This window comes from Rhyacophila brunnea, unplaced genomic scaffold, assembly GCF_057557595.1.
Source record: "Rhyacophila brunnea isolate RB1 unplaced genomic scaffold, BYU_Rbru_1.0 scaffold_121, whole genome shotgun sequence".
NCBI lineage: Eukaryota > Metazoa > Arthropoda > Insecta > Trichoptera > Rhyacophilidae > Rhyacophila > Rhyacophila brunnea.
The window spans coordinates 365,969-384,360 of record NW_028232776.1 but is presented as its reverse complement, the minus strand read 5'-3'; positions in this window follow the sequence as shown (position 1 = coordinate 384,360).

Sequence of the window (18,392 nt, the reverse complement as noted above, 5' to 3'; positions counted from 1 at the left end):
AAAAAAAATTTCAAAATTTTTGAAGTAATTAGGCTTGTTATATTTTATTCAAGAAACCATACATTTTCGAATAATTAGATAATAATTACCAATATTAAATCTTCACTATAGATCCAGAATTTAGTTAAATAGAATACATGCGAAAATACACCGGTGTAAATAAAAAAGGATTTTATAAAATCATCATAAATTAAATCGAAAATATAAGCAGAAACATAAAAAGCTTTAATACATAAAAGAATCAAATATTTTTTGTTTCAAATGCCAGGCATCTCGATTATTCATACAAAATTATCATCAAATTAGACGAAAAAAATTTTTTAGCATAAGAAGAAATAAAAAATTTTCTAGTGTTTAAAATAAACGTGTGTTAACAAAATAAGAAAAATAAGGTATCGCACATTTGTAATTAAAAGATAAAATTTGAGATATATATTTCTTAAATATTAATGGGTAATATAAAACCAGCCGATAAAAATCAGGAATATTTATATTTTTACAACCACAAAATTTATAACTGCATAAAAAAACAACTTACAAGAAAAAATTGTGGAAAAATAGTAAATAAAAGGTGCAATAGTACAGAAATTTTACTATATATTAGCTTTTAAAAACCAGTGATCTTTTTTTTTATAAAAAATGCAGACTCTACTATATGAATATAGATGGATTTTACAGGATATAGGTAAACCCTGTTTATCAAAAAATTTATCTAGATATGATATTCTTACTAGTAAGTAAATTATCCCTAATTTATAAGTTTAAAAGCAGAAAAGAATTATGCTAAATATACTTGTGATACTTATGGTTCAAAGAACAAAAAATGAAGTTAGATGTTTTATAAATTTTCTAATAATATAAAACTGTTACCAAAAAATAATATTTATAAGTCAGAAAAAAGTAGATAATCAATATGATTATGCGTAAGAAGCTTTATAAATAACGTGAACGGATTAAAAGTTTCGTCCGAAAGAATTATAATGGAGCAAAATGAAAACTCATATTATTATATTAGCTTCGTTTATCACCTTTTAAAGCCCAATTAAATATAAGATGGCTATATCAAACCGTCAAATTATATAATATTCTATTGATACCATCGTCTTACAAACCTAATCTATGATATTTAATATCTTATCAATAATTTCAGAGGTTAATTTTATCAAATCATCACTTTTTATTGGGTAAACAAAACTTAAGAAAACTTTGTCAAGCTTTTTCTTATATAAAAAAAGTTCAAAAGCATACTCTTGAACCTATCTTGTATATAATTAACAATTTCAAAGGTTTTTTACGGTCGATGGGGGTTGCAGAGTATCATAAAAGATACCTCCATAAACTCAAAGTCACGAATCAGATCATGGCAAATATGCAAAATAAAAATTAAGAAAGCTTTATATTTATTGCGCTTCACAAGCTAGAATATGTACAAGGAGAAGATATCCATGAGTATAGAAATAATCTGTCCATGGAAAATCAAGCAAAATATGTTTGAGGACAAAAACTCAAATTAAAAACAAAATGTGGCCTGGCGATGTATAATATTTATATGAAATGAGTTTACTTTTGTTGCAACTTTATAAAAACAAAAATTAAGATAACTCTATCAATCTGTCTTGTTCTACATGCTTCTTATTTACTAATATATTTCAGCTTTTTATGTACTATTTATTATAGAATCAATTATTCTATTTATTTAAAATTAGTAAAAAAGAAAAACAATGACAAGGTAAGACAAAGATAAACCTTTGCGATCTAATCCTGTGACAAAAAAATCAAACAAAAAAGTACAAATACTACATTAAAACAAACCAAATAAAACAGCAGAGGGCCTGCAATTTAAGCTCTCCTTATAAACACAAGTTACTTTAGAACTTTTGGATTCAAGAGGTCAGTCTATATATCTTGATGCGTTTTACAAAATACCGAGATTTGTTTGATAAAGTAATATAGAACACCACACCAAAAGTTTCAATGTTAATTAAAGCCTTTATCAACATTAAATGATATTTTAAAAATATAAACGACAAGAATGGAAGGAAAAAATAGATGCGGAATCTTAATGTGTATGAAATAAAAAGAAAATGACAAAGACCCTATAACCATAAAAAAATAATACTCTGCTAATCTTGAGTGATGCAAGAAGTTTTAGCTCTTCAATTCAGCAAACCTAAAGAAACAGAACATAATGGATTATAAAGAACCAGTAATATAACAATCCAGAATCCAGCAACAAAATTATATATATAAAAATAGTGATAAAATGCTTAATTATAAACGACCCACCTAAAAACATGTACGAAATAGCAAAAAATACATAAAGCACAATTAAATACGAAGAAATAACAAGAAAACTGATTAACAAAAGCATTGCGTTACATACAAATGTAAAAAATATATAGTTTTACTAATATAAACAATGTATATAAGCGTATATATATATAAAAACTCAAAGAGTAAAAATAAAATTGGTTTCTTAGATTAATACTCAGAACGAATCATAAAACCTCAAAACAAATTACGGTGATGAAAGAATTGGTAAAAATCAACAATGAAAAAATTAAGATCTATGTAAAGCATTTAGATCAACATGTAAAATGTTATTGATTGACATTAACGAATACTGAATCGAGCTATCAAGATGGAAAGCCTATAGACTAGTATAGTAAAATACAAAAACGTAAAATAAAAGCATCTGGAGGATAACAAATAGATACTTGGTCGAAAATTAAGATATATGATCTAATCGAGTTTGAATTCACAGTATACTTGTTTAATTATCAAGAATATAAAAGGTTATGCTTTGTTTCATGTAATGAATTTTATGATATTGCAAACAAAAATTCCTCATTACAAAGCTGCTGAGTGTTATGGAATCTAGAACCTTTATTATAGAAAGATGACTAGTCTCCACCCGAGTTTGTATAAAATTGTGATTTATATTTTCTATTAGAACAACTATGAAGACAATTGGTTCTACGTCGGGATTACATATCTTATTCCGAAAAAGGATGTCTTAAGAGCATTAGAATTTAGAACCATCACTTGCATGTCGAATTTGCAGTAACTTGCCACTAAGATACTCATTACTATCTTATAAAATTCGATCGAGTCGAGAAATCTTTTAGCAGATATATAAATGGTCAGAAGTAAGAGAGCAAAAAGCGCCAAAGAGCAAGCTCAGTAGGATTAGCAGTATCAAATCAATATGACAATGAGCTTTTTGCCACTTAGTTTGATTTAAAATGATCTTTGAAAGAATAGATCACGTAAATAATATAAGTTATCATTAAACTCAACCTGAAGAACTTGATGATGAATTATATGCTTTAACTCATTTGAAACTAGTTCTCACGTACATAGATATAACAAAAAAATATTTTTAAAGATATTATCTAAGTATATGTTATATTTAATATTATTTGTTTTATGTATGGATCCATTAAGTCCAAAAATAAACCCTAAATATCCATCTGTTAATGTTCCAGTAAACGAAAGCTCGTATAGAAGAAATCACCTTGTCTTTATTATGAACTTTATAATCATTGCAAATGACCATGAAAATTTAAAATGAATTCCTTATGAAGCTATAAAATTTTTTACAAATATATTGTAAAAATCAACAAAGAAAAGTCAGCAAACAATAACGTAAATTGTAAAGATATATCTACGGTTATTGAAGTAAAGTAAATATACAAATACCTCGGAATTTTTAAAGAAATAAAACCAAAAACTATAGATTATATAAAAAATTGAATTTTCATTAGCGTGAAGAATTTATCTAGAACAAGAATTAATGCACGAAGAAATAAAATATTTAACAATACGCGCTATTTCACGGATAAACAACACAATGAATTATTTAAGCTCTTCCTGGAAGATTAAAATTTTCTTAGATGATGATATAAAAAAATTTTTAGTGGCCAACAAATACATCTTAAACCAGCAAATAAACAATGATTTTACAAAAAAAAAGAATTGAATTGATAGAGGGATTACTAATGTATGAAAGATGTTATTCCAATTTAACAGATCACAAATAACAAACCCAAATATCTAATAGAAAAGCTGCTATTCTTTAACTTGAAAAGGATAATGAGACCATTTGGAGTTGATAGAAAATCTAGTTCGACAATAATATACTTTTACAGAGATAGATTTAGAAATACTTAATGCTAAACAGACCGTGATTTAATTGTGTAAATAAAAATAGACAATACATCAAAAACTCTTTAGCATATGCATAAATTCAATGCTTGAGATACTTAGTCCTTAAAATATTTTGAATTTTGAAATACAAAAACAGCAGAAGATACAAAATTTTATTGAATAAATGAATGAATTGAATATTTGAGGATAGATAAAAGTGCCCGCGCTAAAATTTTTCTTACAAAACTGTTTATCACTTTGTGAGTAGATGCAAGAGAATGTTAAGTCATAATTACACATGAAAACACTATGAAAATGTATGATGAATAGGTTTTTTGATATCAAGAAAATATAATTAAAAAACAAAGAAAATCCGTAGAGATTCAGCGCAAGAAATTATGTAAAATAAATTTGCAGAATTAAAAGTTGAGACACTACATAAAAAAAGATCACTCAAATATATAAATCAATGACAAGAATTATTTGAATATCACTGATAGAGTTATTTTTTACTATTATCGATAGCATAACCTGAACAGAAAACGATAAAACGAGGAAAAAATAATCTCTTTCAAATGAACTCCCTTTGATATATAAGTTTAAAGCGAAAAAGATTCCATATGTAATAACTTAGCATTTGGTGGTTACTAAATTTTACAAGAAATATTTGAAAACTTGGAATATCCAAAGGATTCGAGCATATTTGCAAGCTATGGGGATAAAAAAGACTCTTACACTGATAAGTCTTGAGAGGAGAAGGGTTATCGAAGAGGTAAGAGCAGAAAAATGGAATGCTAAAAGGATTGATATAGTTCGTATCAAGGATTGTATCAAATAAATTGCTTAAGAAATATAATTTTAAAATCAATATTAACCACTAAACTGAGTAAAAAAATATCATGGATTTGTTTACTTAGAATGATGTGGTTACAAAAATCCATAAAAAAATGATTATAGAAGTTTAAACCCAGAAGAGTAGAATAATACATGCAAGCCCATCCACTTTACAAGATGCTTGCATGCATATCATATAAAAGAAGAAGAGCAGTTGAGCCAGATAGATACGAGGAAGATGCCCAATGATGCATTAAATAGTATTGCACTTTTTAATATTGGCCGTCATTATCTCTGTTGATGAAATTAGCAAATAAGGAAACTATACCCAAAATAAATCAATATTAAAACGAATCATGGGCTTGCTTGATTTAATTACTCCTTAAAAACAAAACGGAAGGTGACTCTATCAAACAGTCGAATATATACATCTTCAATTCCCGTCTCTTATCCACTTTTTTATAGACCTTCTGAGTTTGTCTTATCAAATTTGAGGGAAAACTAATTATAATCTTTATAAATTAATCAAAGAAGACGGAGGTTCATACGGAGAAGATGCGCAAAGACTATCTTATTTGTACTATGCACTTCGAAAAGCTTAATATTTTTTTTGATTAAGAGTATATAACAAAAGACTATGATGCAGTAAAAATTAAAAAATTTTCTTTCTAGAAAATAAAATATTGATTGGTGATATCAATTAAATTTAGAAAAATATTTTATTCTATTATAATAAAAGGACGGCATTAATACAACCATCATTTTCTGGATGATTGGTGATTTGGTATATTTACCCGACAATTCTACTTCCACAAACAATTCCTGGTTCACTCACATTAACTTCAATTTTTTTCCTTTTTGTAATATTCCAAGTTGTGTTCCAATTGAAGTTTGTGGATTTTGCTTTACACCAATTATTGGAAGATTAAAAGTAGCCTTTAGTTCTGAGTGACTCACATGTGCAATTTTATATGGAATAGCTATTGGTCGAATACAACGTTCATATTCAATAGTTTCCCGGTAGATCCTTCAGCAACAAATCAAAGCTTTGTTATTATCCTCTTCTATTGTTTCGTACCTCTTTTTCCCGTAGCAAGAACTTTGAAATATTTATTTCTGGGTACCCAGACTTTAGCAATATGAACTATATATCGGCGTTTTACTGTTGCTTCTGCTTTATTACACTACTATCTGTTCTTTTTATATAACTACCAACAAGTAAAAATCCAGGGTAAGCTATATCAGCATTTGATTTGTAATCAATTTTCCATGTTTCAAATGTTTCTTTATTAAGCATGATATTTTCTCCACATCATTTCTTGTGAACAATTTTGCTTGATGTCCATGTAACTTACGGGCCATTTTCTATATTTTGTGTTACTCATGAGCAGTTTCTTTTCTATCATAATGGTGTGATCTGGTGCTTTTGATTTTTTTATGTGTGTTTGTATGTATTTGATTTGTGGCCTTTTTTAATTGGGTGCAATATATACGAGCTATATGTAAATTAGAAAAATGAAAATGTTGGCGATTTGGTATATAGAAAATAATACGCTATATTTTTATAAATTTACAAGAACACTTGAATTTTATAAATCTGGAGAATAAGAAGGTGAATTGATGAATATTATAAAATAACGAATGGAAAGAAGTATCGGCTAAATCTGTTTTAAAGAGTATTTTGTAGATCTTGAGTAAGATTAAGATTAAATAGCTAGATCCCCTATGAAATAATAATAGTTCTCATATAAATTAATACATACAATTCATTATTTTCAAATTTAAAGAATTTATTTTGACATTTTAATTTAATGAATTTTATTTATCATTTTATTTTGACATTTTAATTTAATATTTAACTATAAACATAACTTGAATAATTTTTCATGACAATATCATATATATATACTCGTGATATTTAAATTTTTTATTTATGGACCATATTTATAGTCGTAATTTTAGTTTTTGTTCTCAGGCACAGCTTGCTTTATTCTCTGTACGCACAGCGTATTTATACTTTCGGCTATCTTCTCCTCTCAAAGTCTTCTTCAATACCCCACCTTCTTTTGACTTATTAATTCAAGGGTTTTTCTCAATCCTAAGGTTTACTCGTGATATTATCATTCTTTTATTTATTTTCAATGCCTCAATCTTTGCACGACTTACTAGTTCAAGATTTTGCCAGATTCCTTAGTTTGTATACATGTCTCGATTTCGTTGTAACTACGAGTTTTTAAGGGATTTTTATGATATAATTTACATTAAATTATAATAAATTTAATTATAAAGGCTAAAATATATTACGAATGATATTATTGATATGTAACATAACAAACAAGTTTATAAAGGATTTTCTGAAAAATATATATTTAAATAACTTGTCAAATAAAAAAAAATATTATAGCAATCGAATGTTATAAAGCATGCACCTGTAAAAATTAAATTATTTAAAGCATCTATCTCAATATTATTGTGCGAATTTTTATCAAAAGTGTGTAAAATTAAAAAAAATCTAAGTTATAGAGCTTGGAATATTTTTTGAATTAAATAATAATAGCTGACTAGAAAATATTGTATATGCAATGTTTTCCTTTGGCTATTTTTATAATTACTTTTTGAGTTATTTATCAAAGCGCTAAGAATATTATTGATATATACATTGTATTTTATTTTGAAAAAATTACTACGATGAAATAACGTTAAATTAAAAAATCTTCTGCTTAATACCCACATCTTATCGACTTGCGTAGATTCAAATAACTTGATAATCTTTTATTGTGTTTAAAGTCTTCTAAGAAATCCGCACACGAGAAAATGATTCAAACTGCACTAGAAATCTTACATTCATAATAAGTATAAAGCCAAAAACCTATAAAATCATGTGTCTTAGATTGCTCATACACATTTTAGTTTTATTTTTACACAAACTTGAAGAATTTTCGAATATACAGAGTATTGTTCAATTTATATGTATTTGATAGGTAAATTTAAGTGATTCGTTGGTTTTTTTCACTATATTATATAACTCATGTATATTTAAATCGTTTTTAATATTTCTTTAACCGCAATTAAAACCAATTAAAACCAATAAAAACAAAATTTTTAAAAAAACTCAATATGTTGTCTAGATTTCATTATACAAAAATTAATAAAATGTCTATAAGCGAGTATGAAGGTTTTTTTATAGAAAATATTTTTCATATCATAATTTTTCTATTATTTCTTGAAATAGCAGCATTTCATGTTTTCATCTTATAAAAGACCCAATATTTTATGTATGCTTTATACCTGTATATTTTTCTATCGCAGGGTAATAAGAAAATTACTTTTGTTTATTCAAAGTTTTTTTAGACCTTTAAATATTCCATTAAAGTTCCTTTTATGTAAATATTTATTTATATAGATTTTTTTAGTCCATATTTTCTAAAAAAACTGTAATAATTTAATTTAATAATTTTTTTTTAAACCGAAAGTTTTCTTTATATAATATTAAAATTTGATATTGGCTTGTTTTTTTGATTTGGCTTATATATTTTGTTTAACTTTAAATTCTGATACAATAATTTTAGAAGCTTATTCTAAATTTAACAATTTTAACCATGCTTAATCTTCATAGATATCTTTTATTCCATAAAAACAATTTTTCATTGATTCTTAAAAAATTATATCTTACAATAAATAAAGAATAAATTTCTGTCAGCATTTATGTTGAAAATATTTAAATGTTCAAGAAATCCAATTGCTATGCTAACAACCATGTATTTTATCAGAAAGGTTATATTTACTATAGTATTTTTATGTAAGAAACTTTGAAATATATATTTTTGTGTGAATAAAAATAAAGTATATATATATTGCCATAGTGATTATATTTTGTACATTGAATTTTTCTCTTATAGCACAATTTTTGAGCTTCAAATACAGTTTTTGTTCTTGTAAATGCCTTTTTTTGACCCCTGTACGAACGCGTATATACACTTTTATAATTATTCTTCCATTTGAAATCCTTTTCTAAACCTTTAAATCTTTTTAGCACTTTTTTGCCCTCTAAAACAATCCTAGGGTTTATGTAAGTGTCTTGTTCAATTTTGTACTTTTTAGCTCATTATAGTTGCTACTATATTGTTATATCGCCACTATTACCTAGGTTTTATATATTGTGATAATTATTTATTCACACTAATATATTAGTGATACTCAAATGCTAGCTGATGAAACAGACTTCTATTTAATAGAGGAACGCTCTTGCGATATTAAATACATGTCTCGTTTGTTTTTATAAGAGTGATACACTTCTTCTTGCCGTAAAATAAGCAAAAAGTTTATATATTCTGTCTTTCATGGGATATTTGTATTGTTCAAACAATCTTGATTTTCACAAAAAAAAAATTTAATCATTTATTATAGGATTGTCTACGGATTTTATGAATAATTTAATATAATATTTTATGGGGAAATGTTTATAAAACTTCTTTTGTGATGTTTCTTTTTGTATAGTTACACCAATTTTTTTTGATCTGTTTGCTATGTATAAATAGTTTAGAAGATTCGTTACAGTGCTTGGAATTTTATCTTTCAATGTTAAAAATATTATAATCTACTACTGAAAAATATATTCTTGTTTAGATGGTTTTATTTTTATAATAAGCCCCTTTGAGACAAGATATACTTCATGTTTTACGTTCATTTATACTTTGAAAATATTTTAAGTAATGTTTTCATATTTATTTCGCATAACAAAATTATATTTTCCTTCAATTTCGGACAAAAACATATATGTTAGTTACCCATATATACAAAAATATTATATATATAAGACCAGGTGATTTGCGTTTTTGTTTTTGAATTTTAGTTATACTGCTTATCTATCGATTATAAGGTATGTTTGTTCAATATATTTAGTGACTAGCACAGTAAATATTTATATTTATATGCATACCGATCCTATTGTTATGTGATATAATCTTTCTTTATTGAATTTTTGAAAATATATAATATTTATTACACCTATTTATATATTCGTGTTAAATGGACTACTTGTTTATACTATTTTAAACGTTCGAAATTACCTAATTTTGATTTGGATGTACAATGTGCGCCTTTAAAACGGTTTTACCATATTTTTAGTTTTCTATATAAATTATCTGGCTGATTATTATAAAATCAAAAGTATAATTTGGTAAATAAAATTTTCATATATATAGGCTTTTGTTTTTCTACATAGAAAAAAGTATGAATTAATCTGCATTTGTATATGTTTTTAATATTTTTATTCTTATTTACAGACAAAGCGCTACATTTTTAGGTTTTCACACGATGAATAACTTATAAAAAAATACAAATGCAAATATAAATAAATAAAAAGTGCTAAGTGCTGTAAGATATTATTGCTACACAAGTATATATACACAAATGAAAACAACAAAAATTTTAGGATTGTATTTTTTTATATGTTTTGTTGTTCTTGTGTTGTATTAAAGAAAAAATAAATTTTATTTGATAATAGAAATTGTCATAGAATTATGAAATATATCATTAAAATATATTTTATTTATAATTATATTATAAATAGTTATGATACAAATTTGATCATAAATTGGATTTAAAAATGTAAGCATCATAATATTTATATTGTATATCTGGCATCAGTGTTTGTATAAAAAATCGCTACATTATTCACATTTTTTTGTTTTGATTGTACAAATATGGATATAACTAATGTATTTGAATTTTGAATTGGGTATAATATAGGGCTATTTGATAAAAATAGCAAGATATTACATGCTGATCTATATCATGTTTAGAAAATTGACTTTTTTTAGGGCTAAAAATTTATTTCTGCATAGTTTTATAGTGATTTTAATGATATCGGGCATTTTATACTGTTAAAAAGCAAAAGTCAATTATTTGTGTATTATTAAAATGACAATGAATTAATTATATTTGCAGTATTCAAATTTAAAGATCTTTACCTTGGCAATATTTTTACTTAAATATTTATTTAAAGTTTTTATTTGATCGTTAAAATTAAATATACATGATATGATGCAAAAATAAATGTACTATTTTTTGAGCTAATTTAAATTTTGTGAAATATGTTATTTATAGAGAAATTTTATAAATACGAGTTAGTTAAAAAAAACCCAAGTAAAACATGATTGAGCTCAATAAGTTTTATGATTAGTAATCAATTCTTAAAATGCATAGAACCTTTAAATTATCCTAATATATGTATTGTATTAAAATAGAACTTATTTCGATTTTTTTATACATAATTAGCAAATGAGCCGGTTAAATAAGCTTTAATTTTATGTTTTTTGATATAAAAAAACCATACCTTTTATTTATTACCATTATCGTGTTTATTAGAGCCATTCTGAGCTGGATGGTAAAGGGCTTGTAATATCGTGTTTATATGTTGTATAGTCAAAGAATGATTCTAAAATGTTTGATTCTTCCATAAATCGTTTCACATCAATGATTTCCTTATTTATTTTATTTGATCTTATTTCACAAGAAAATCACATTATCTTCATTTTTATAATGATGATTCGGAAATATAAACATTATACTGAATAATAATACAAAAACTCATTTGACGAATGTGTTAAAAGTTAAAAAAATCACCCGGCACTTTTGTATACTTCCTAAACCTTAAAATGCTCTCTATTTTAGATAGAACTAGCTTAGTCATAGTATATTCGTTTTTGTATATTAAACTTGCTATATCAGATTTTAAGAATAATTTTATGCGTTGCAGCGAAAATTCAAGTTTTTTATCGTCGTAAATATTTTCATTTCCTCTATTATGTTATCTGCGATCATAAAGGAATTGAAATGGTTATCAGCGAATCGCCGCATTCATTTCTTTTAAATCGTTCATATTCAATTATAAATTATAATTCACCAAGTTTAATTATATTAATGCATTTAGAAGAATTTTATATGGAAAATTCCTATATGCTCGGCGTAATAGTAAAATAACCTTTTCTAAAAACATCGAAATTACAAATAGCCTTTCGTAACCATATCCAACCGCTATAGAATATGTTTTTTATAATATTTTTATCTTCAACAAATATAAAAAGTCATGAAAAAAAAGTTTTTTACGTGTGCACATAGTTGCTTCGTTTCCAGATTATTTTGCTATCCTGGTCGTTAAATGTCTATTTAACCAATCGAGTAATCCTTCTATGGAATATTAATGTTCGTTGTTGCTTTTTTTCTCAAAGTAAAATTTTATTCTTCTTTCTTATTGTCCTTTTTATTTGCTATTATTGAAAGATGCCATGTAGTTTAGACTTTTCTAGTACACAAATGAATATGTGGGCGGTATTTGAATTTTTTTTTGATAAACTCATACGAACGAATTTAATTCCTTAACTCTCATTGTTTTTATTGAAATTATTTTAAAATCAGCTAGCAGAACAGTTATAATGTGGCTTGAAATCAATCAGCAACAAAATAACTTTTTATAGACATGGGCTAACTAAAAACGGTAAAGTTGAATATAAAATTCGTTGCCTTCTGAATTACTTGGTTAATTTAACATCGAAGGAAATCACATTTAAATTGAAATACCTTTTTTTCTTTTATATATTTTAAGCAATGGATGTCGTCTAGAATGAAATCATATTTTTGATAATTAACCATTGAATCCATATTTTTTAAAAAATAACATAAATGATTTTATAGTGATAAGAGAGAATTTCTAATATATGGAAAAACCTTTCTAAAATTTGGAAGTTGAAATATGTCGTTTATTCCTTGGAACTGTTTTCCCTGTTTCTTCACAACAAAAAAATCCAATAGACGTTTTATCGTTCTCTAAAAAAAACTTTATAAGTTAATTCCAGCCGAAACTTGACATTAAAATATCATCATAATATGGTTTTCTTGGGTATGTATATATTAAACTTAATTCATTTGAAAAAAAATATGAAATGTGTTCAATGTTAAAGTGTAAAATTTCAAATGAGTCTAAAAATTTATATTATGGGTAATTAATGAATCTTTCATGTATAATTTTGACTTGCTACGCTTTCATGACTTTAATTTATGAATTATAAATATTTTGATGTCACACTTACACTTGTCATTAGTGGAATTAAATTTCTTATAGTAATTCTCTAAAGCGTTCAGTAAAGTCTTATCGCCGTCATAAATTGTAGATTTACATAAAAAAAGCATGACCATAGTTTTTAAGATTTAGAATATGGTCATCTGGATTTTTTGAATCTGTATTTATTTCTTTTTTATGCCCTATGAACATCAAGTCGCACATAATTATGTAGATAAATTTAAAAGAGAAATTATCCAAAATATCATCCCGTAAGAATAGAAATTTGCTGTGAGATAAATCAGTTTTTCCGGAATTATCGCAACTTTCAAATATTTTAGGAATATGTAGGACATAATGCTCTTTTGATAAGATCTTCTTATAATGGGTAGCAAAAAGTATTTCAGTGTCAAATTCTTTTTGAACTTTATTTTTTAAACCAAAAGTTACGAATTATCATCGGTGTATCCAGTATAAGACAAAAATGAATGCAATGTTTCAGAATTCGAGAATATTTTTCTGTAGATGTCATAATATCCTAGGAAAGGATGAAGCAAATAATTTGGTTATCATGGGGATTTATATTACATCTATGATATCAGAGCGAGTAACGGCTGCTTTATGTATATATGATATTTTAATGATAGAAGAATCTTGCCCTTATTTTTGTAAGCACCTTTTACCTGTGCGTGTCATGTAAATCAGAAATAAGTTTGAAGATATCTTGTTTCTATTCTTTTTTGAATGTTTCATCAATTATAAGTGCTGTTTCATTATTTGTCAAAGAGGATTTTAATAGAAATCAAAATAATAACATCTTTGATTTTCTTAATTTATTTCTGTGGTACCCATTATATATTATATTTTCCAAATCCGATGATGTGGCTAATGAAGCTATAATTAATATTTTTTATCTTTGGTAATTTATTTTTGATTACAAAAAAATATGTAGATTAGCTGATTATATATTAAAGCTTTCAATAAGGAGACAAATAAAAAATCTTGTTGTTATATTAGATAGAGGTTGACTTCACGTCTTTTTATATCAAAAAGTTATAAGCACTGCAATGTTTTTGAATCTTTTGAATAAAAGTCTATGATTTTCTAAAATATCTTTTCCATCGTAATGTACTTAGCTGATATATCAATCATAATTTATTAATATTACCGTAATTTATGGTAAAATGAATCCTTCAAAAAAAAATTATGAAACATAAGTTTTGTTAAATATATTTAGAAACATTATCGATGATTTTTATGGCTATATTTTTTTAACTTTGTAAAAGCGTAGCATAAATTTAAAATCGATTCCTATTGTTTATGAAATTTCATAATTTCCCACATGTTTATTACAACATTTTTTTATGGAACAATAATATCTGCTTTTTGTCTGAATCACATTAAGTTATTCAAAAGGATATTATTTTAGTACCTCCAAAAAATATTCAATGTGCGATTTTATTAATTAACACCGGAAAATATTCTTTGTGCAATTTTATTTATTACCTCCAAAAAATTTTGCATGATTTTAAGTTTAAACCAATTATAATCAATTAAAATGTATGATTTGTGGTCGAATGAACAATTTTTTTGATGCATGGATCATGCAGAGAAACTATGATCAATAAATTTGGAATCACGATATATAAATTTGAAAAATAAATGAATTTTAAATATAGAAATTAGTCTCAGAGTAAAAAAAAGTATATGTCAAGATTTTAAAATTATATTAAGAAGATGGAGAAATAATAAATACCAATCAAAAATTATGATAGATAAACGAGAAATATTATTAAAAATAAAATAGAAAATATTAAGAAATAGATTAAAATGTTGATACATTTCAATGGTATAAAATCATATCATAAATGGAAACGTATTATTGCCTAATTTAAATATATATCAACCAAAATTAAAATAATTGATAGGTATGATAGAAAAATTATTAAGAATCAGATGTAATTTTTTGATATATTTAGATGGATAATATTCATTATCATATGGGAACATATTTATAAGTAAATGGGCAATAAATAATTTGCATTATATCAATATTTCAATAGAAAAAAAGTAAAATTATGATCAAAATAATAGAAAAATTTCAATGTTTAAATCAAAAATTATGAATATTTTATGTCCATATATTGATTAAGAATCAAAAATTAGTATCTCCGTGATGATTAAATATAAGTACATCAATTATTAATATTTCTAAATATATGTATATTATAAGTTCAAGTTAGATCGAATAAAATAATTCAACCATCTGTTTTATTTGTATATTTCAGTTTCATATTAGAAGATCTTTATTTGGGGTTTTTTAATGAAAAATATTATTATATTTCATAAAAACCTTTGTAAATCAGATAAAGCATCAGATAAATAAATTTGATATAATATTAAATAAATATTTTATAAAATAGTATTCTATTGATATTATTTCTTGCTAATTGTGTACTTTTTTTAGAAATTATATTTGAGTATTGTTTTCAACATTTGGAAAAATTAATATATTCCAGGAGAATTATTACCTCAAAGAGCTAGATAATTTAAAAAAAGTTAAACATACCTTAGTAAAATATATTTTGATCGTGCTATTTACTGAATCTTTCTAAAATCAAGCAAAAACTTACATATTTGCTGCATGTGCTTTAATTTTTGTTTTATTTTATGTACTAAAGGTAAATCACAACTTCTTTAAACTTTATCTTGTATATAGCGTAATATACTTCAAAAAGATTTGAAAGTACTTTTTTGCTTCGAGTACTTGATTATATACAAATATCTGAAATTTCATCTTTCTTGTATTGTATGTACAATCATATTTTCAAAGATTTGTATATTTATTTTCGCTAAACTATTCATATATGGGTTTGAAATCTATTACTCAAATATTGTGCTTTTAATATTTGAAAAACATCTATCAAATATCAAAAAAAGGTTTTTTCGGAAATAAATATGAGCTTTTTAGAAATTTTATGATCTTTAATATACAGATTTTGCATTCTTTCTGATCAGAAATAAAATTCAGCTATTTTTAGATATATAATTCTTACGTTGTTTCGACTATGCTGTTATGAACCCTTGAATCGTATATACTGCATATAGAAAAATGTTTTTGAACAATATATTATGACTGTAGAAAGGGTATGTTTGTTAAGATAGGCTCGTAAATGGCCTTATTTTTCCTGCAAATAACTTTATTCTAGAATTATTAACACATTTTCCTTATTTGTTCTAATATGTGTATTTTATTACACGTTATCTCGATTTAAGCATTTAAAAAATCCACATTATCGGATTACGATTTTTTAAAATAGGAATCTTCATTTTTATGATTGCCAATGCGTCTTTATCAAGAAAATATTATACGATTTAACAAAAATCGAAAACAAAATAGTTTAATTCATATTCTTATATTATATTTAATTGATTTTTTTCTATTAATGCGAAATCATATAAAATTTTAAATTAAAAGAAAACAAATTTATTATATGTATATCATAAGAATAAATGTTAAAATATACGTTCTAACTATAAAAATAACTAAGAATTCTCAAATAGTTCTATTTAATCTAAATGCGTAAATTTAAATCATGAGTTGACGTTATTATAACAACTTGAAAAAAACACTAATATTAATATAAAATCAATACAATATAGCACATACAAAGTCAATAATTCATAAGAATATGGTTTGAAACTTTAAGAGTGAACAAAATGTTGAGCTTTTACCTAAAAATTAATACAATATCTTTGAAATATTTCATTGGTTAATCATATACGAAAAGAACTGTAAAATTAGATATTAGCGATCAAAACTTTGTTTTCGAAAAATTATTATTTTTTATATATTTTAATTTAAAAAAAAATCTGACTAAGAACTGCTTAAATATATCATAATAAAATCTCGTTTAAACAAAGTTATGAAAAGTATGTAGCAAGTATAATCGATGCTTCCTATTTTTTTCATATTGGTTCATTTGTGTTTAAACTGTTTTTAAGCCATATTAAAATAGTAATAAATAGTTAAAACCATTAAATTTTTCTATAAGCAACTCTATGGCTAAAATAGGTCTAGTTTGCGGTAATAAAGAGTAATTTGACACATCTTTAAGCAATCAGAAAAACAAAATAATAAATTTATTCTCTATCTAAGAAACGATAAACGGGGAGAATTTTTTTTATCTGTGGTTATTGAGATGGTCTAATGCCTATATGGATTTCGATGTTATTAAACATAACGTTAAAGCAGAATTTGGCTGTCAATTATTTAATCTCTATTTTTAGAGACAATACAATGTATCCTATTCTTTAAAAAAAAGAAATATGGTGCATAAGTCTATTAAAATGTTTTATTGTCTTATTTAAATCATGGCACAAAGTTTATACATAAATATATTGATAAACCTTGTTAAAAAATCATAAATAATAGCAGATTAATTGTCTTTTAAATTGGATTTTTATGTTTTATTACATACTAAATAGTTTTTTTTTGGTTTTTATATATTTTAGGATGTTCCTTAAACCTTTTAAAAAAAAGATACATATAATAGCATTTATATTCTAGTAAAAAAATACTTCATCTGACTGAACCGAAATTTTGATTTTAAATTATATATCGATATATTCATATATTTTGATAAACGCTGTAGTATACTTATTTTTTAGATAAATATTTCTACTATTGTAAAAAAATCGTATTATATACCCATGCATAATTGAATGGAATCTTAGATATTATATATTTTTCATGCCTTTTAAATATCTTTTGTTGTTATTTACAACATTCATTCATAAAACAAAAGTGATACTAATAATAAATTACCAAATATATAAATTCTAAATCTTAGTATCTGATTCATAAGCATTAGATGAACAAATAGATCTATTCTAATATTTTGAATTCATATAATAAGTCGTAATTTGATCATCGCTATTCTTTTAGAATTTCTCACTGTTTCATTCAGCATCTTTTCTGATAATGCTCATGGAATGCATCTGTTTTTTCAAAAATAATGAGTCTAATTTTTAGCCTAAGTTTGTGAGCTCAGATGTATGTTTCTTTTATATCTATTTGTTCTGACTCATATTATGTTTTATATGATTCTTCGTAATTATCTCTTCCTAAATCATTACATAAGAATCCATTTTTGCTTTGATCGTGTATATTAAATGTGACTATACAGAATAAATATCACCAAAACAAGTTTTATATATCAAACAACGTAATAATTTTTTTTCCTTTTATTTTATGAACATATAGTCTCTTTTGAAATTATTTATATATTCATTTATTTTGTTGTATCCAAATATTTATTCATATATTATTTTTGTAAGCTTTCTTGGT